Below are 19,824 nucleotides of genomic sequence, written 5' to 3'. Positions count from 1 at the left end.
GCTTCTGCCTCCAGCACTCTCCTTTCCATTTCTTGTTTTATGGAGAGGGAGAAACACCAAGGCAGCGTGCCCACTTCTGCAGGTTGTTATCATTCAGTGGATCCCCCTCTGGTGGAACGTTGCTGGTGGCCAGGGTGGGACCCAGGCTCTTCCTGTCCAGGCCAATGTCAGATGCACTTGCACATCTCAGCAGCCAGGTGCTGAGTGAGCAGGGCTGAGCCCCCCCAGCAGCTGCGTCTTGGACTGAAGGAACCCATATTGAGGTGTTGCTCTGCTATGATATATAGGACAGTTGGCTCTACCCACATAGCATAGCTGAGTGCTGCTCCCTTCCCTTTAGAGGCACTTGAGGGTTAGGTTCTTTCCTCTTGATTCTTTTTCCTGCAGGAATTTTGTCCCATTATTTACAGAGCAATATTGACGACTGGGTACTCAAGAAAGACAATCGAAGTGCCCATAGTCAGGTGAGAAGGGCACTTGGCTGCATTTCCACTTTCTGTGGCCTTCTCCTGGAGGCCAGCGATTGCGAGGTATTTGGCCTGGGAAAATGGGGCTGGTTGCAGCCCCTGGCTCTCTTTCTCTCTCAGATTTCAGAGGGGAGAGAGGCTGCAGCGCTGCAGGGATGATACGTCACCACTGTGTGGTTCCGTCCCCTGCTGCCTTTCTTCTACCATGAGTGGAGCTCTGCACGTAACAGCCGGTGTTTCACTGTGACTTTCTTAACACTCTACCTCACTGAAAGAGGGAAATTTCACCATATGTCCAGGTGCTCGGAATCCCCACCCCACCCTTCTGTGCCCTGCTTGGAGCTGGGCTGCCACTGCGGAGACCCCTGCTGCTTCTTTGGCACTGCCCTGGGTCAGCCCCGCAGCCCCTGCCTGTAGAGACATCCCCGCAGCTACAGCTGCAGAGCTTCTGTTAGATCTCGTCCACCCCCCTGGGGTTTTTCTTGTTCCTGCCTTTCCCGCTTGTTCCACCCGAGAATCCAGCTGGGGCAGTGGGATCAGCTGTCCCTCAGGCTTTGTAAAGCCATGCCTTTCTTCCAACCCTTCCCGTCATGGTCAAGCTGCCATTACCACATGATGCCCGAGCTCGCCCCACAGCGCCCTCTGCTGCCAAGGGGGAACCATTGCACCTGCCCTGCCTGGCCGGGAGCCAGCAGCGCCCCTGCTGGCTGTGTCCGGAACTGCACCAAGGGGAAAGTGCCCGTGGCCCAGAGAGGCCCGGATTGGGTGTCTGGTTCTACTTGGTGTTCATGCCGGTGTTGTTGTTTGTTTGCCTCATTATACATACTAGTCAAGAATTGCTCTTCCTAGTCTGATATATTTCCCTGAAAGCCACTGAATTTCAAAATTACAATAATTCGGAGGGAAGGGGTTTACATTTTCCCTTCCAAGGGAGTTTCTTGTGTTCCTTAGCAGACACCTGTCTTTCAAACCAAGAGAGTGGCCTTGCTGGGAGCCTTGGCAGATGGTGCTGCCAGGAGGCTTGAGCCCAGTCAGGTCCAACTTATGTTCCCACAGGCGGAGGTCTCAAGGCAAAATTCAAGTACTTGGCCCTGAAGAGAGTCACAGCTCCAGCTGTGACACATCTGTGCCTGTATCTGGCCATGGACCGCACCAAGCTCAGCTTGGACTCTGACATATGTGTGACTTGCCAGCTTGACTTGGGACATTCCTTCCCTCTGCAAACACTGCTGGTGATCACTGGATATTGTTGAAGCTTGAATAATGTCATGAATCCTCATCCTGACCTGGTCTCTGTGACTCCCTGACTTGTCTTTGGCCTTTGACTCCAGCCACATGGAAGACAGAAGCTCAAGGCAGAACATGAGCAGGTCATCATAAAGTTTGTGCATGCATGCAGCCCTGGGACCTTGCAGGGATTTTGGAGAAAGCTGGGGTAGCTCTGCTGTCTGTGATGTGCAGTGCTTGTGTAGAAGAAAAGGCAATATTGGAGGTATTTGGTTACCAATCCTTACTTGTGAATCCCCTCAGCCCTGCATGTCTGGCCAGCAGCTGGGCCCTGCTGAGTGCTGAGGGCCTGTGTGAGGTTTGTATCTCATCTCCTTGTTCACAGGTGTGCTGGCCATAGGCCCCAGGCCAAGGAATGAAGGAAGGACAGGACGAGATGAGTTGTGGGCTGTCCCCAGGCATTGTTGTTTCCCATCCGCACTCCTTTAGAGCTAAAGTCTCCATGATGGCCTGTGGCTGGCAACCAGCCAGGGATGTTCATCATCAGCTCCAAGAGAAAAAGGTGGAAAATAAAATCCACTATGGCGAGCCCCAGACATTGCTTTCTCCACCTTTTTCCTGAGCAGACTGGAGGAGTTGCCCCAGAAAAACAGACGACACAGAGGCTGAGGCTCGAATGCAACACAATTTTAATAGGTTTAAAGAGGAAAAGGAGATGGCTCACAGAGAGCACCAGGAGCAGCCACTAAGATGGAGCTCCCATGTGGTGTTCTTTGCTCTGCTCTGCAGAGGAAGGAAGGACGGCTGGTTCACACTTGACTGCCTTGTGGAGTGAGAGACAGAAAAGGAGAGGAGAATAGAACAAGGAAGTGATGGTGCAAAGCTCTAAATACAATTTTCTGAAGCCCTATTTCCTGCCTAAAACCAGGCTTTGAAGCCTTGGGCGTTCTTGCCGGAAGACATTGCCAGCAGTAGCTTTAGCAGGGACGGCATCTGCTGCCACCATAGCAGTTGGTGATGCAGGAGATGTCAAAGCCCCCAGAGCTGATGGGCACTCCGCCACAGCTGAGGATGTTGCCAACAGCAGCAGAGGTAGAGGATCCCACGGCGGTGTTCTGTGGGGAGGAGCTGAGGATGGGCCCGGGCAGGGTCACCAGCACAGCAGGCGGCTCAATGACAACGTGGGAGCTCTGGCACTGCCTGACACAGCACTCATTGCAGCTGCTGGCCAGCGGGCAGGGGCCGCAGGGCTGGCAGCAAGGGTCGCAGGACTTGGGGCAGCAGGACATGGCTGGGGCTCACAGGTGCACCTGGCACAGAGGGCAGGGAGAAGCACAAAGTGAGGACACATGAGAAGCAGCACTGCACCCAAACACCCTGCAGCCAAGGCACCTCCTGGCCCACATTGCAGTGCCCAGCTCAGGAGCCACCTCAGCCAAGTGCCAGCCTCTCTCTGTCTGCACAAGACCTTCTCTGCCCTGCCCTCTCCCAGCACAAGCTGCTCCCGGCCTGGTGCTATGACAGCCCCTGTCAGCTGAGACCTTCAGCCAGGCAAGAGCTGGCCTTGAAGCAGCAACAGCAGGAGGAAGAGGAGAAGAGGCTTCGCACTCACCTGATTCCTGAGGAGGAGGAGGTGAGAGAAGTGGATGAGAGAGCAGAGACATGGGCTGCCTTTTATAGCAGTCCTGCCTTGCCTCAGGCCCAGAGGCAGCTTTGTGGAAGTCCTAATTTTCTGACCAGCTCATGTCAAATGTACACCATCCCAGTTAATGGTAGGGGCTGTGTCCTGGTTTCCTGCACTGCTGCCTTTTCATTTCCTGGCTATTTCTCGGTGCTTTCCTACATGAAGGGTCATTTCTCTAAGTGCTGGGATGAGAGATTCAAGGATTTCCTGGGCAAAACCAAGGCTGAGTGCATTTGGAATGCTCAGACCATCACCTGGCAGCATTCTCTGTAGACAAGTATGTTCTCCTGTGTCATTCCTGTGGGTTTGGTTTTGTCTAAATTGTCAGGAAATTGGCATCAGTCTCGTGCTTCTTACGCACGTGCCCAAGAACTGCAATGTGAGGGGTCATGACACATCATTTTCTCTTGCTTTTCCCTCCTCTCCATGATGGTCACTCACTGTTGCACACTGGCTTGCATCTGCTGGGAGGTTTGCGCCCTGTTGCTCCTCAAACAGTGCCCAGAGAAAAAATTGTGTTGGCCTCATTTGGCACATCTTCTTTCGGTGCACTCTCTGTGAGTCCTCTGGGAATATCAGGAGATTTCTGGGGCCTGGTCCTTGTCAAGGATAGCTGAGTAATTTTCTTCCGCACTCGTCCCCAGTATCTCGTCAGCAGAGTTCCCAGAACTGCACATCTTTTCTGTCTGTTCTTGACTCTTTGCTGACTCTGTGTGACCATACCCATCATTGCATTCTTCCGTGCTGGTGTGTTTGAGCGCACATGCAGCATTCTGTGCTTGGGTGCGCCTCCTGAGGGCACGTGCAGGTCAGAGCAGCAGGACTCTTCCCTGGAGTGTTCATGGTCGCAGAGAGAAACACGTTTCCTTTGGCATCAGGAATGGCACTTTGTATGCAATCTACCGCTGGAAGGGTCATGGCTTCAAGCTGGCAGAGAACTAGCACTGACATCGGCTTCTGCCTCCAGCACTCTCCTTTCCATTTCTTGTTTTATGGAGAGGGAGAAACACCAAGGCAGCGTGCCCACTTCTGCAGGTTGTTATCATTCAGTGGATCCCCCTCTGGTGGAACGTTGCTGGTGGCCAGGGTGGGACCCAGGCTCTTCCTGTCCAGGCCAATGCCAGATGCACTTGCACATCTCAGCAGCCAGGTGCTGAGTGAGCAGGGCTGAGCCCCCCCAGCAGCTGCGTCTTGGACTGAAGGAACCCATATTGAGGTGTTGCTCTACTATGATATATAGGACAGTTGGCTCTACCCACATAGCATAGCTGAGTGCTGCTCCCTTCCCTTTAGAGGCACTTGAGGCTTAGATTCTTCCCTGTTGATTCTTTTTTCCTGCAGGAATTTTGTCCCATTATTTACAGAGCAATATTGACGACTGGGTACTCAAGAAAGACAATCGAAGTGCCCATAGTCAGGTGAGAAGAGCGCCAGGCTGCATTTCCCCTTTCTGAGGCCTTCTCCTGGAGGCCAGAGATTGCCAGGTATTTGGTCTGGGAAAATGGGATTGGGTGCATCCCCTGGCTCTCTTTCTCTCTCAAATTTCAGAGGGGAGAGAAGCTGCAGCGCTGCAGGGAGGATACATCACCACTACGTGGTTCCGTCTCCTGCAGCCATTCTTCTACCATGAGGGGAGCTCTGCACATAACAGCCGGTGTTGCACTGTGACTTTGTTAACACTCTAACCCCACTGAAAGAGGGACTTTTCACCATATGTCCAGGTGCTCAGAATCCCCACCCCACCTTTCTGTGCCCTGCATGGAGCTGGGCTGCCACTGCAGGGCCCCTGCTGCTTCTTTGGCAGTGCCCTGGGTCAGCCCCGCAGCCCCTGCCTGTAGCGACATCCTGCAGCTACAGCTGCAGAGCTTCTGATAGACCTCGTCCACCCCCTGGTGTTTTTCCTTGTTCCTGCCATTCCCGCTTGTTCCACCCGAGAATCCAGCTGGGGCAGTGGGATCAGCTGTTCCTCGGGCTTTGTAAAGCCATGCCTTTCTTCCATCCCTTCCCGTCTCGGTCAAGCTGCCATTACCGCATGATGCCAGACCTCACCCCACAGCGCCCTCTGCTGCCAAGGGGGAACCATTGCACCCGCCCTGCCCGGCCGGGAGCCAGCAGCGCCCCTGCTGGCTGTGAGCAGAACTGCACCAAGGGGAAAGTGCCAGTGGCCCAGAGAGGCCCGGATTGGGTGTCTGGTTCTGCTTGGTGTTCATGCCGGTGTTGTTGTTTGTTTGCCTCATTATACATACTAGTCAAGAATTTCTCTTCCTAGTCTCATATGTTTCCCTGAAAGCCACTGAATTTCACAGTTATAATAGTTCAGAGGGATGGGGTTTACATTTTCCCTTCCAAGGGAGGGTCTTGTGTTCCTTAGCAGACACCTGTCTTTCAAACCAAGAGAGTGGCCTTGCTGGGAACCTTGGCAGATGGTGCTGCTGGGAGGATTGAGCCCAGTCAGGTCCAACTTATGTTCCCACAGGCGGAGGTCTCAAGGCAAAATTCAAGTACTTGGGCCTGAAGAGAGTCACAGCTCCAGCTGTGACACATCTGTGCCTGTATCTGGCCGTGGACCCCACCAAGCTCAGCTTGGACTCTGACATATGTGTGACTTGCCAGCTTGACTTGGGACTTTCCTTCCCTCCACAAACACTGCTGGTGATCTCTGGATATTGTTGAAGCTTGAATAATGTCATGAATCCTCATCCTGACCTGGTCTCTGTGACTCCCTGACTTGTCTTTGGCCTTTGACTCCAGCCACATGGAAGACAGAAGCTTGAGGCAGAACATGAGAGGACATCATAAAGTTTGTGCATGCATGCAGCCCTGGGACCTTGCAGGGATTTTGGAGAAAGCTGGGGTAGCTCTGCTGTCTGTGATGTGCAGTCTGCTTGTGTAGAAGAGAAGGCAATATTGGAGGTATTTGGTTACCAATCCTTACTTGTGAATCCCCTCAGCCCTGCATGTCTGGCCAGCAGCTGGGCCCTGCTGAGTGCTGAGGGCCTGTGTGAGGTTTGTATCTCATCCCCTTGTTCCCAGGTGTGCTGGCCACAGGCCCCAGGCCAAGGAATGAAGGAAGGACAGGACGAGATGAGTTGTGGGCTGTCCCCAGGCATTGTTGTTTCCCATCCGCACTCCTTTAGAGCTAAAGTCTCCATGATGGCCTGTGGCTGGCAACCAGCCAGGGATGTTCTTCATCAGCTCCAAAAGAAAAAGGTGGAAAATAAAATCCACTATGGCGAGCTCCACACATTGCTTTCTCCACCTTTTTCCTGAGCAGACTGGAGGAGTTGCCCCAGAAGAACAGACGACTCAGAAGCCAAGGCGTGAATGCAACACAATTTTAATAGGTTTAAAGAAGAAAAGGAGATGGCTCACAGAGAGCACCAGGAGCAGCCACTAAGATGGAGCTCCCATGTGGTGTTCTTTGCACTGGTCGGGAAAGGAAGGAAGGATGGCTGGTCCACACTTGACTGCCTTGTGGAGTGAGAGACAGAAAAGGAGAGGAGAACAGAACAACGATGCAATGGTGCAAAGCACTAAATAAAATTTTCTGAAGCTCTATTTCCTGCACAAAACCAGGCTTTGAAGCCTTGGGTGTTCTTGCCGGAAGACATTGCCAGCAGCAGCTTTAGCAGGGACGGCATCTGCTGCCACCATAGCAGTTGGTGATGCAGGAGATGTCAAAGCCCCCAGAGCTGATGGGCACTCCGCCACAGCTGAGGATGTTGCCAACAGCAGCAGAGGTGGAGGATCCCACGGCGGTGTTCTGTGGGGAGGAGCTGAGGATGGGGCCGGGCAGGGTCACCAGCACAGCAGGCGGCTCAATGACAACGTGGGAGCTCTGGCACTGCCTGACACAGCACTCATTGCAGCTGCTGGCCAGCGGGCAGGGGCCGCAGGGCTGGCAGCAAGGGTCGCAGGGCTTGCAGCAGGACATGGCTTTGGCTCACAGGTGCACCTGGCACAGAGGGCAGGGAGAAGCACAAAGGGAAGACACATGAGAAGCAGCACTGCACCCAAACACCCTGCAGCCAAGGCACCTCCTGGCCCACATTGCAGTGGCCAGCTCTAAGCCCAGGAGCCACCTCAGCCAAGTGCCAGCCTCTCTCTGTCTGCACAAGACCTTCTCTCCCCTGCCCTCTCCCAGCACAAGCAGCTCCCAGCCCTGCGCTATGACAGCCCCTCTCAGCTCAGACCTCCAGCCAGGCGAGAGCTGCTCTTGAAACAGCAGCAGCAGGAGGAGGAGGAAAGGAGGCTTTCCACTCACCTGATTCCTGAAGAGGAGGAGGAGGTGAGAGAAGTGGATGAGAGAGCAGAGACTTGGGCTGCCTTTTATAGCAGTCCTGCCCTGCCTCAGGCCCAGAGGCAGCTTTGTGGAAGTCCTAATTTTCTGACCAGCTCATGTCAATTGTGCACCATCCCAGTTAATGGTAGAGGCTGTGTCATGGTTTCCTGCACTGCTGCCTTTTCATTTCCTGGCTAAATCTTGGTGCTTTCCTACATGAAGGGTCATTTTTCTAAGTGCTGGGATGAGAGATTCAAGGATTTCCTGGGCAAAAGCAAGGCTGAGTGCATTTAGAATGCTCAGACCATCAGCTGGCAGCATTCTCTGTAGACAAATATGTTCTCCTGTGTCATTCCTGTCCGCTTGGTTTTGTCCAAGTTGTCAGGAAATGGGCGTCAGTCTCATGTTTCTTACCCACGTGCCCAAGGACTGCCATGTGAGGGGTCATGACACATCATTTTCTCTTGCTTTTCCCTCCTCTTCATGATGGTCACTCACTGTTGCACACAGGTCTGCATCTGCTGGCAGTGGTGGACCCTGTTGCTTCTCAAACAGTGCTCAGAGAAAAAATTGTGTTGGCCTCATTTGGCACATCTTCTTTCGGTGCACTCTCTGTGAGTCCTCTGGGAATATCAGGAGATTTCTGGGGCCTGGTCCTCTTCAAGGATAGCTGAGTAATTTTCTTCCGCACTCGTCCCCAGTATCTCGTCAGCAGAGTTCCCAGAACTGCACATCTTTCCTGTCTGTTCTTGTCTCTTTGCTGACTCTGTGTGACCATACCCATCTTTGCATTCTTCCGTGCTGGTGTGTTTGAGCGCACATGTAGCATTCTGTGCTTGGGTGCGCCTCCTGAGGGCACGTGCAGGTCAGAGCAGCAGGACTCTTCCCTGGAGTGTTCATGGTCGCAGAGAGAAACACGTTTCCTTTGGCATCAGGAATGGCACTTTGTATGCCATCTGCCGGTGGAAGGGTCATGGCTTCAAGCTGGCAGAGAACTAGCACTGACATCAGCTTCTGCCTCCAGCACTCTCCATTTCTTGTTTTATGGAGAGGGGGAAACACCAAGGCAGCGTGCCCACTTCTGCAGGTTGTTATCATTCAGTGGATCCCCCTCTGGTGGAACGTTGCTGGTGGCCAGGGTGGGACCCAGGCTCTTCCTCTCCAGGCCAATGCCAGATGCCCTTGCACATCTCAGCAGCCAGGTGCGGACTGAGCAGGGCTGAGCACAGCCAGCAACAGCGTCTTGGACTATAGGAACCCATATTGAGGTGTTGCTCTGCTATGATATATAGGACAGTTGGCTCTACCCACATAGCATAGCTGAGTGCTGCTCCCTTCCCTTTAGAGGCACTTGAGGGTTAGGTTCATTCCTCTTGATTCTTTTTTCCTGCAGGAATTTTGTCCCATTATTTACAGAGCAATATTGACGACTGGGTACTCAAGAAAGACAATTGAAGTGGCCAAGCTCAGGGAAGGAGGGCATCAGGCTGCGCTTCCCTTATCTGAGGCCTTCTCCTGGAGGCCAGAGATTGCCAGGTATTTGGTCTGGGAAAATGGGATTGGGTGCAGCCCCTGGCTCTCTTTCTCTCCCAGCTTTCGGAGGGGAGAGAGGCTGCAGTGCTGCAGGGAGGATACGTCACCACTGCGTGGTTCCGTCTCCTGCTGCCTTTCTTCTACTGTGAGTGGGGCTCTGTTCGTAGGAGCAGCTGTTGCCCGGGGTCCTTCTTAGCAGTCTACCTTACTAAAAGAGGGACTTTTCGCCATACGTCCAGGTGCTCAGAATCCCCACCCCACCTTTCTGTGCCCTGCTTGGAGCTGGGCTGCCACTATGGAGACCCTTGCTGCTTCTTCGGCACTGCCCTGGGTCAGCCCCGCAGCCCCTGCATTAGAGACATGCCGCAGCTACAGCTGCAGAGCTTCTGATAGATCTCATTCACCCCCCTGGTGTTTTTCCTTGTTCCTGCCTTTCCCGCTTGTTCCACCCGAGAATCCAGCTGGGGCAGTGGGATCAGCTGTCCCTCAGGCTTTGTAAAGCCATGCCTTTCTTCCATCCCTTCCCGTCTCGGTCAAGCTGCCATTACCGCATGATGCCAGACCTCACCCCACAGCGCCCTCTGCTGCCAAGTGGGAACCATTGCACCCGCCCTGCCCGGCCGGGAGCCAGCAGCGCCCCTGCTGGCTGTGAGCAGAACTGCACCAAGGGGAAAGTGCCAGTGGCCCAGAGAGGCCTGGATTGGGTGTCTGGTTCTGCTTGGTGTTCATGCTGGTGTTGTTGTTTGTTTGCCTCATTATACATACTAGTCAAGAATTGCTCTTCCTAGTCTGATATGTTTCCCTGAAAGCCACTGAATTTCAAAGTTAGAGTAGCTCAGATGGAAGGGGTTTACATTTTCCCTTCCAAGGAGGGGTCTTGTGTTCCTTAGCAGACACCTGTCTTTCAAACCAAGACAGTGGCCTTGCTGGGAACCTTGGCAGATGGTGCTGCCAGGAGGCTTGAGCCCAGTCAGGTCCAACTTATGTTCCCACAGGCGGAGGTCTCAAGGCAAAATTCAAGTACTTGGGCCTGAAGAGAGTCACAGCTCCAGCTGTGACACATCTGTGCCTGTATCTGGCCATGGAGCTCACCAAGCTCAGCTTGGACTCTGACATATGTGTGACTTGCCAGCTTGACTTGGGGCTTTCCTTCCCTCTGCAAACACTGCTGCTGATCACTGGATATTGTTGAAGCTTGAATAGTGTCATGAATCCTCATCCTGACCTGGTCTCTGTGACTCCCTGACTTGTCTTTCCAACTTGACTCCAGACATGTGGAAGATAGAAGCTCAAGGTAGAACGTGAGCAGGACATCATAAAGTTTGTGCATGCATGCAGCCCTGGGAGCTTGCAGGGATTTTGGAGAAAGCTGGGGTAGTTCTGTAGTCTGTGATGTGCAGTGCTTGTGTAGAAGAGAAGGCAATATTGGAGGTATTTGGTTACCAATCCTTACTTGTGAATCCCCTCAGCCCTGCATGTCTGGCCAGCAGCTGGGCCCTGCTGAGTGCTGAGGGACTGTGAGGTTTGGATCTCATCTCCTTGTTCCCAGGTGTGCTGGCCACAGGCCCCAGGCCAAGGAATGAAGGAAGGACAGGACGAGATGAGTTGTGGGCTGTGCCCAGGCATTGTTGTTTCCCATCCCCACTCCTTTAGAGCTAAAGTCTCCATGATGGCCTGTGGCTGGCAACCAGCCAGAGATGTTCTTCATCTGATCCAAGAGAAAAAGGAGGAAAATAAAATCCACTACGGCAAGCCCCACACATTGCTTTCTCCATCTTTTTCCTGAGCAGACTGGAGGAGTTGCCCCAGAAAAACAGACGACTCAGAGGCCACGGCTTGAATGCAACACAATTTTAATAGGTTTAAAGAAGAAAAGGAGATGGTTCACAGAGAGCACCAGGAGCAGCCACTAAGATGGAGCTCCCATGTGGTGTTCTTTGCTCTGCTCTGCAGAGGAAGGAAGGACGGCTGGTCCACACTTGACTGCCTTGTGGAGTGAGAGACAGAAAAGGAGAGGAGAATAGAACAAGGAAGCGATGGTGCAAAGCTCTAAATACAATTTTCTGAAGCGCTATTTCCTGCCCAAAACCAGGCTTTAAAGCCTTGGGTGTTCTTGCCGGAAGACACTGCCAGCAGCATCTTTAGCAGGGACGGCATCTGCTGCCACCATAGCAGTTGGTGATGCAGGAGATGTCAAAGCCTCCAGAGCTGATGGGCACTCCGCCACAGCTGAGGATGTTGCCACAGCAGCAGAGGTGGAGGATCCCACGGCGGTGTTCTGTGGGGAGGAGCTGAGGATGGGGCCGGGCAGGGTCACCAGCACAGCAGGCGGCTCAATGACAACGTGGGAGCTCTGGCACTGCCTGACACAGCACTCATTGCAGCTGCTGGCCAGCGGGCAGGGGCCGCAGGGCTGGCAGCAAGGGTCGCAGGGACTTGGGGCAGCAGGACATGGCTGGGGCTCACAGGTGCACCTGGCACAGAGGGCAGGGAGAAGCACAACGTGAGGACACATAACAAGCAGCACTGCACCCAAACACCCTGCAGCCAAGGCACCTCCTGGCCCACATTGCAGTGCCCAGCTCAAAGCCCAGGAGCCACCTCAGCCAAGTGCCAGCCTCTCTCTGTCTGCACAAGACCTTCTCTCCCCTGCCCTCTCCCAGCACAAGCAGCTCCCAGCCCTGCGCTATGACAGCCCCTCTCAGCTCAGACCTCCAGCCAGGCGAGAGCTGCTCTTGAAACAGCAGCAGCAGGAGGAGGAGGAAAGGAGGCTTTCCACACACCTGATTCCTGAAGAGGAGGAGGAGGTGAGAGAAGTGGATGAGAGAGCAGAGACTTGGGCTGCCTTTTATAGCAGTCCTGCCCTGCCTCAGGCCCAGAGGCAGCTTTGTGGAAGTCCTAATTTTCTGACCAGCTCATGTCAATTGTGCACCAACCCAGTTAATGGTAGGGGCTGTGTCCTGGTTTCCTGCACTGCTGCCTTTTCATTTCCTGGCTAATTCTTGGTGCTTTCCTACATGAAGGGTCATTTCTCTAAGTGCTGGGATGAGAGAATCAAGGATTTCCTGGGCAAAAGCAAGGCTGAGTGCATTTAGAATGCTCAGACCATCAGCTGGCAGCATTCTCTGTAGACAAATATGTTCTCCTGTGTCATTCCTGTGGGTTTGGTTTTGTCCAAGTTGTCAGGAAATGGGCGTCAGTCTCGTGCTTCTTACGCACGTGCCCAAGGACTGCCATGTGAGGGGTCATGACACATCATTTTCGCTTGCTTTTCCCTCCTCTCCATGATGATCACTCACTGTTGCACACAGGTCTGCATCTGCTGGGAGAGGTGGACCCTGTTGCTCCTCAAACAGTGCTCAGAGAAAAACTTGTGTTGGCCTCATCTGGCATAATTTCTTTCGGTGCGCTCTCTGTGAGTCCTCTGGGAATATCAGGAGGTTTCTGAGGCCTGGTCCTTGTCAAGGATAGCTGAGTAATTTTCTTCCGCACTCGTCCCCAGTATCTCATCAGCAGAGTTCCCAGAGCTGCACATCTTTTCTTTCTGTTCTTGACTCTTTGCTGACTCTGTGTGACCATACCCATCTTTGCATTCTTCCGTGCTGGTGTGTTTGAGCGCACATGTAGCATTCTGTGCTTGGGTGCGCCTCCTGAGGGCACGTGCAGGTCAGAGCAGCAGGACTCTTCCCTGGGGTGTTCATGGTCGCAGAGTGAAACACGTTTCCTTTGGCATCAGGAATGGCACTTTGTATGCAATCTACAGCTGGAAGGGTCATGGCTTCAAGCTGGCAGAGAACTAGCACTGACATCAGCTTCTGCCTCCAGCACTCTCCTTTCCATTTCTTGTTTTATGGAGAGGGGGAAACACCAAGGCAGCGTGCCCACTTCTGCAGGTTGTTATCATTCAGTGGATCCCCCTCTGGTGGAACATTGCTGGTGGGCAGGGTGGGACCCAGGCTCTTCCTGTCCAGACCAATGCCCGATGCACTTGCACATCTCAACAGCCAGGTGCTGACTGAGCAGGTCCTGAGAACCCCCAGCAGCTGCGTCTTGGACTAAAGGAACCCATATTGAGGTGTTGCTCTACTGTGATATATAGGACAGTTGGCTCTACCCACATAGCATAGCTGAGTGCAGCTCCCTTCCTTTTAGAGGCAATTGAGAGTTAGATTCTTCCCTCTTGATTCTTTTTCCTGCAGGATTTTTCTCCCATAACTTGCTAGGAAATATTAACAACTGGGTACTCAAGAAAGACAATTGAAGTGGCCAAGCTCAGGGAAGGAGGGCATCAGGCTGCCCTTCCCTTATCTGAGGCCTTCTCCTGGAGGCCTGAGATTGCCAGGTATTTGGTCTGGGAAAATGGGATTGGGTTCAGCCCCTGGCTCTCTTTCTCTCCCAGCTTTCGGAGGGGAGAGAGGCTGCAGCGCTGTCCGGAGAATTTGTCACTACTCTGGGGGTTCCGTCTCCTGCTGCCTTTCTTCTACTGTGAGTGGGCCTCTGTTCGTAGGAGCAGGTGTAACTCAGGGACCTTGTTAGCAGTCTACCTCACTGAAAGAGGGACTTTTCACCACATGTCCAGGTGTTCAGAATCCCTACCCCACCTTTCTGTGCCCTGCTTGGAGCTGGGCTGCTACTGCGGAGACCCCTGCTGCTTCTACGGCACTGCCCTGGGTCAGCCCCGCAGCCCCTGCCTGTAGAGACCTCGCGCAGCTACAGCTGCAGAGCTTCTGTTAGATCTCGTCCACCCCCTGGTGTTTTTCCTTGTTCCTGCCATTCCTGCTTGTTCCTCCCGAGAATCCAGCTGGGGCAGTGTGATCAGCTGTCCCTGGGGCTTTGTAAAGCCATGCCTTTCTTCCATCCCTTCCTGTCGCGGTCAAGCTGACATTACCGCATGACGCAGAGCTCGCCCCACAGCGCCCTCTGCTGCCAAGGGGGAACCATTGCACCCGCCCTGCCCGGCCGGGAGCCAGCAGCGCCCCTGCTGGCTGTGAGCGGAACTGCACCAAGGGGAAAGTTCCAGTGGCCCAGAGAGGCCCGGATTGGGTGTCTGGTTCTGCTTGGTGTTCATGCCGGTGTTGTTGTTTGTTTGCCTCTTTATACATACTAGTCAAGAATTGCTCTTCCTAGTCTGATATGTTTCCCTGAAAGCCACTGAATTTCGAAGGTATCATAGTTCAGATGGAAGGGGTTTACATTTTCCCTTCCAAGGGAGGGTCTTATGGTCCTTAGCAGACACCTGTCTTTCAAACCAAGAGAGTGGCCTTGCTGGGAACCTTGGCAGATGGTGCTGCCAGGAGGCTTGAGCCCAGTCAGGTCCAACTTATGTTCCCACAGGCGGAGGTCTCAAGGCAAAATTCAAGTACTTGGCCCTGAAGAGAGTCACAGCCCCAGCTGTGACATATCTGTGCCTGTATGTGGCCATGGAGCTCACCAAGCTCAGCTTGGACTCTGACATATGTGTGACATGCCAGCTTGACATGGGACTTTCCTTCCCTCCACAAACACTCTTGTTGATCACTGGATATTGTTGAAGCTTGAATAGTGTCATGAATCCTCATCCTGACCTGGTCTCTGTGACTCCCTGACTTGTCTTTCCAACTTGACTCCAGACATGTGGAAGACAGAAGCTCAAGGTAGAACGTGAGCAGGACATCATAAAGTTTGTGCATGCATGCAGCCCTGGGACCTTGCAGGGATTTTGGAGAAAGCTGGGGTAGTTCTGTAGTCTGTGATGTGCAGTGCTTGTGTAGAAGAGAAGGCAATATTGGAGGTATTTGGTTACCAATCCTTACTTGTGAATCCCCTCAGCCCTGCATATCTGGACAGCAGCTGGGCCCTGCTGAGTGCTGAGGGACTGTGTGAGGTTTGGGCCTCATCTCCTTATTCCCAGGCGTGCTGGCCACAGGCCCCAGGCCAAGGAATGAAGGAAGGACAGGACGAGATGAGTTGTGGGCTGTCCCCAGGCATTGTTGTTTCCCATCCCCACTCCTTTAGAGCTAAAGTCTCCATGATGGCCTGTGCTGGCAACCAGCCAGGGATGTTCTTCATCAGCTCCAAGAGAAAAAGGAGAAAAATAAAATCCACTATGGCGAGCCCCACACATTGTTTTCTCCACCTTTTCCCTGAGCAGACGGGAGGAGTTGCCCCACAAGAACAGACGACTCAAAGGCTGAGGCTTGAATGCAACACAATTTTAATAGGTTTAAAGAAGAAAAGGAGATGGCTCACAGAGAGCACCAGGAGCAGCCACTAAGATGGAGCTCCCATGTGGTGTTCTTTGCTCTGCTCTGCAGAGGAAGGAAGGACGGCTGGTTCACACTTGACTGCCTTGTGGAGTGAGAGACAGAAAAGGAGAGGAGAATAGAACAAGGAAGCAATGGTGCAAAGCTCTAAATACAATTTTCTGAAGCTCTATTTCCTGCCCAAAACCAGGCTTTAAAGCCTTGGGCATTCTTGCCGAAGACACTGCCAGCAGCATCTTTAGCAGGGACGGCATCTGCTGCCACCATAGCAGTTGGTGATGCAGGAGAGGTCAAAGCCCCCAGAGCTGATGGGCACTCCGCCACAGCTGAGGATGTTGCCAACAGCAGCAGAGGTGGAGGATCCCACGGCGGGTGTTCTGTGGGGAGGAGCTGAGGATGGGGCCGGGCAGGGTCACCAGCACAGCAGGCGGCTCAATGACAACGTGGGAGCTCTGGCACTGCCTGACACAGCACTCATTGCAGCTGCTGGCCAGCGGGCAGGGGCCGCAGGGCTGGCAGCAAGGGTCGCAGGACTTGGGGCAGCAGGACATGGCTGGGGCTCACAGGTGCACCTGGCACAGAGGGCAGGGAGAAGCACAACGTGAGGACACATAACAAGCAGCACTGCACCCAAACACCCTGCAGCCAAGGCACCTCCTGGCCCAGCTCAGGAGTGCAAAGCTCAGGAGCCACCTCAGCCAAGTGCCAGCCTCTTTCGCTCTGCACAAGATCTTCTCTCCCCTGCCCTCTCCCAGCACAAGCAGCTCCCAGCCCTGCGCTATGACAGCCCCTCTCAGCTCAGACCTCCAGCCAGGCGAGAGCTGCTCTTGAAACAGCAGCAGCAGGAGGAAGAGGAGAGGAGGCTTTCCACTCACCTGATTCCTGAGGAGGAGGAGGAGGTGAGAGAAGTGGATGAGAGAGCAGAGACTTGGGCTGCCTTTTATAGCAGTTCTGCCTTGCCTCAGGCCCAGAGGAAGTTTTGTGGAAGTCATAATTTTCTGACCACGTCATGTCAATTGTGCACCATCCCAGTTAATGGTAGGGGCTGTGTCCTGGTTTCCTGCACTGCTGCCTTTTCATTTCCTGGCTAATTCTTGGTGCTTTCCTACATGAAGGGTCATTTCTCTAAGTGCTGGGATGAGAGAATCAAGGATTTCCTGGGCAAAAGCAAGGCTGAGTGCATTTAGAATGCTCAGACCATCAGCTGGCACTATCCTCTGTGGACAAATATGTTCTCCTGTGTCATTCCTGTGGGTTTGGTTTTGTCCAAGTTGTCAGGAAATGGGTGTCAGTCTCGTGCTTCTTACGCACGTGCCCAAGGACTGCCATGTGAGGGGTCATGACACATCATTTTCTCTTGCTTTTCCCTCCTCTTCATGATGGTCACTCACTGTTGCACACAGGTCTGCATCTGCTGGCAGTGGTGGACCCTGTTGCTTCTCTAACAGTGCTCAGAGAAAAAATTGTGTTGGCCTCATTTGGCACATCTTCTTTCGGTGCACTCTCTGTGAGTCCTCTGGGAATATCTGGAGGTTTCTGAGGCCTGGTCCTTGTCAAGGATAGCTGAGTAATTTTCTTCCGCACTCGTCCCCAGTATCTCGTCAGCAGAGTTCCCAGAACTACACATATTTTCTGTCTGTTCTTGACTCTTTGCTGACTCTGTGTGACCATACCCATCTTTGCATTCTTCCCTGCTGGTGTGTTTGAGCGCACATGTAGCATTCTGTGCTCGGGTGTGCCTCCTGAGGGCACGTGCAGGTCAGAGCAGCAGGAGTCTTCCCTGGGGTGTTCATGGTCGCAGAGAGAAACACGTTTCCTTTGGCATCAGGAATGGCACTTGGTATGCAATCTACCGCTGGAAGGGTCAAGGCTTCAAGCTGGCAGAGAACTAGCATTGACATCAGCTTCTGCCTCCAGCACTCTCCTTTCCATTTCTTGCTTTATGGAGAGGGAGAAACACCAAGGCAGCGTGCCCACTTCAGCATTTTGTTATCATTCAGTGGATCCCCCTCTGGTGGAACGTTCCTGGTGGTCAGGGTGGGACCCAGGCTCTTCCTGTCCAGGCCAATGCCAGATGCACTTGCACATCTCAACAGCCAGGTGCTGACTGAGTAGGGCTGAGCACAGCCAGCAACTGTGTCTTGGACTAAAGGAACCCATATTGAGGTGTTCCTCTACTATGATATATAGGACAGTTGGCTCTACCGACATAGCATAGCTGAGTGCTGCTCCCTTCCCTTTAGAGGCACTTGAGGGTTAGATTCTTCCCTCTTGATTCTTTTTCCTGCAGGATTTTGGTCCCATTATTTACAGAGCAATATTGACGACTGGGTACTCAAGAAAGACAATTGAAGTGGCCAAGCTCAGGGAAGGAGGGCATTAGGCTGCGCTTCCCTTATCTGAGGCCTTCTCCTGGAGGCCTGAGATTGCCAGGTATTTGGTCTGGGAAAATGGGATTGGGTGCAGCCCCTGGCTCTCTTTCTCTCCCAGCTTTCGGAGGGGAGAGAGGGTGCAGCACTGTCCGGAGAATTTGTCTCTACTCTGGGGGTTCCGTCTCCTGCTGCCTTTCTTCTACTGTGAGTGGGCCTCTGTTTGTAGGAGCAGGTGTAACTCAGGGACCTTGTTAGCACTCTACCTCACTAAAAGAGGGACTTTTCACCATATATCCAGGTGCTCGGAATCCCCACCCCACCTTTCTGTGCCCTGCTTGGAGCTGGGCTGCCACTGCGGGGACCTTGCTGCTTCTTTGGCACTGCCCTGGGTCAGCCCCGCAGCCCCTGCCTGTAGAGACATGCCGCAGCTACAGCTGCAGAGCTTCTGTTAGATCTCGTCCACCCCCTGGTGTTTTTCCTTGTTCCTGCCTTTCCCGCTTGTTCCCCCCGAGAATCCAGCTGGGGCAGTGTGATCAGCTGTCCCTCAGGCTTTGTAAAGCCATGCCTTTCTTCCATCCCTTCCTGTCTCGGTCAAGCTGCCATTACCGCATGACGCCTGAGTTCGCCCCACAGCGCCCTCTGCTGCCAAGGGGGAACCATTGCACCCGCCCTGCCCGGCCGGGAGCCAGCAGCGCCCCTGCTGCGTGTGAGCGGAACTGCACCAAGGGGAAAGTGTCAGAGCGCACAGAGGCCTGGATTGGGTGTCTGGTTCTGCTTGGTGTTCATGCCGGTGTTGCTGTTTGTTTGCCTCATTATACATACTTGTCAAGAATTGCTCTTCCTAGTCTGATATGTTTCCCTGAAAGCCACTGAATTTCAAAGTTAGAGTAGCTCAGAGGGAAGGGGATTACATTTTCCCTTCCAAGGGAGGGTCTTGTGTTCCTTAGCAGACACCTGTCTTTCAAACCAAGACAGTGGCCTTGCTTAGAACCTTTGCAGATGGTGCTGCCAGGAGGCTTGAGCCCAGTCAGGTCCAACTTATGTTCCCACAGGCGGAGGTCTCAAGGCAAAATTCAAGTACTTGGCCCTGAAGAGAGTCAAAGCTCCAGCTGTGACACATCTGTGCCTGTATGTAGCCATGGAGCTCACCAAGCTCAGCTTGGACTCTGACATATGTGTGACATGCCAGCTTGACTTGGGGCTTTCCTTCCCTCCACAAACACTGCTGGTGATCACTGGATATTGTTGAAGCTTGAATAGTGTCATGAATCCTCATCCTGACCTGGTCTCTGTGACTCCCTGACTTGTCTTTCCAACTTGACTCCAGACATGTGGAAGAGAGAAGCTCAAGGTAGAACGTGAGCAGGACATCATAAAGTTTGTGCATGCATGCAGCCCTGGGACCTTGCAGGGATTTTGGAGAAAGCTGGGGTAGTTCTGTAGTCTGTGATGTGCAGTGCTTGTGTAGAAGAGAAGGCAATATTGGAGGTATTTGGTTACCAATCCTTACTTGTGAATCCCCTCAGCCCTGCATGTCTGGCCAGCAGCTGGGCCCTGCTGAGTGCTGAGGGACTGTGAGGTTTGGATGTCATCTCCTTGTTCCCAGGTGTGCTGGCCACAGGCCCCAGGCCAAGGAATGAAGGAAGGACAGGACGAGATGAGTTGTGGGCTGTCCCCAGGCATTGTTGTTTCCCATCCCCACTCCGTTAGAGCTAAAGTCTCCATGATGGCCTGTGGCTGGCAACCAGCCAGAGATATTCGTCATCTGCTCCAAGAGAAAAAGGAGGAAAATAAAATCCACTACGGCAAGCCCCACACATTGCTTTCTCCATCTTTTTCCTGAGCAGACTGGAGGAGTTGCCCCAGAAGAACAGACGACTCAGAGGCCACGGCTTGAATGCAACACAATTTTAATAGGTTTAAAGAAGAAAAGGAGATGGTTCACAGAGAGCACCAGGAGCAGCCACTAAGGTGGAGCTCCCATGTGGTGTTCTTTGCTCTGCTCTGCAGAGGAAGG

At 53.3% G+C, this 19,824-nt stretch overlaps 2 pseudogenes; both read right to left on the bottom strand.

The window, feature by feature from the left end:
* Positions 1-2,670: 2,670 nt before the first annotated feature.
* On the bottom strand, positions 2,671-3,442 carry LOC119712153 (annotated as a pseudogene).
* A 3,426-nt stretch (positions 3,443-6,868) lies between these two features.
* Positions 6,869-7,778, bottom strand: LOC119712146 (annotated as a pseudogene).
* Positions 7,779-19,824: the final 12,046 nt, after the last annotated feature.

The sequence above is a fragment of the Motacilla alba genome, chromosome 27 (assembly GCF_015832195.1).
Source record: "Motacilla alba alba isolate MOTALB_02 chromosome 27, Motacilla_alba_V1.0_pri, whole genome shotgun sequence".
NCBI classification, from domain to species: Eukaryota; Metazoa; Chordata; class Aves; order Passeriformes; family Motacillidae; genus Motacilla; species Motacilla alba.
Note: the sequence above shows the minus strand (reverse complement) of the source record. Positions and strands in the feature narration are given on the sequence as shown.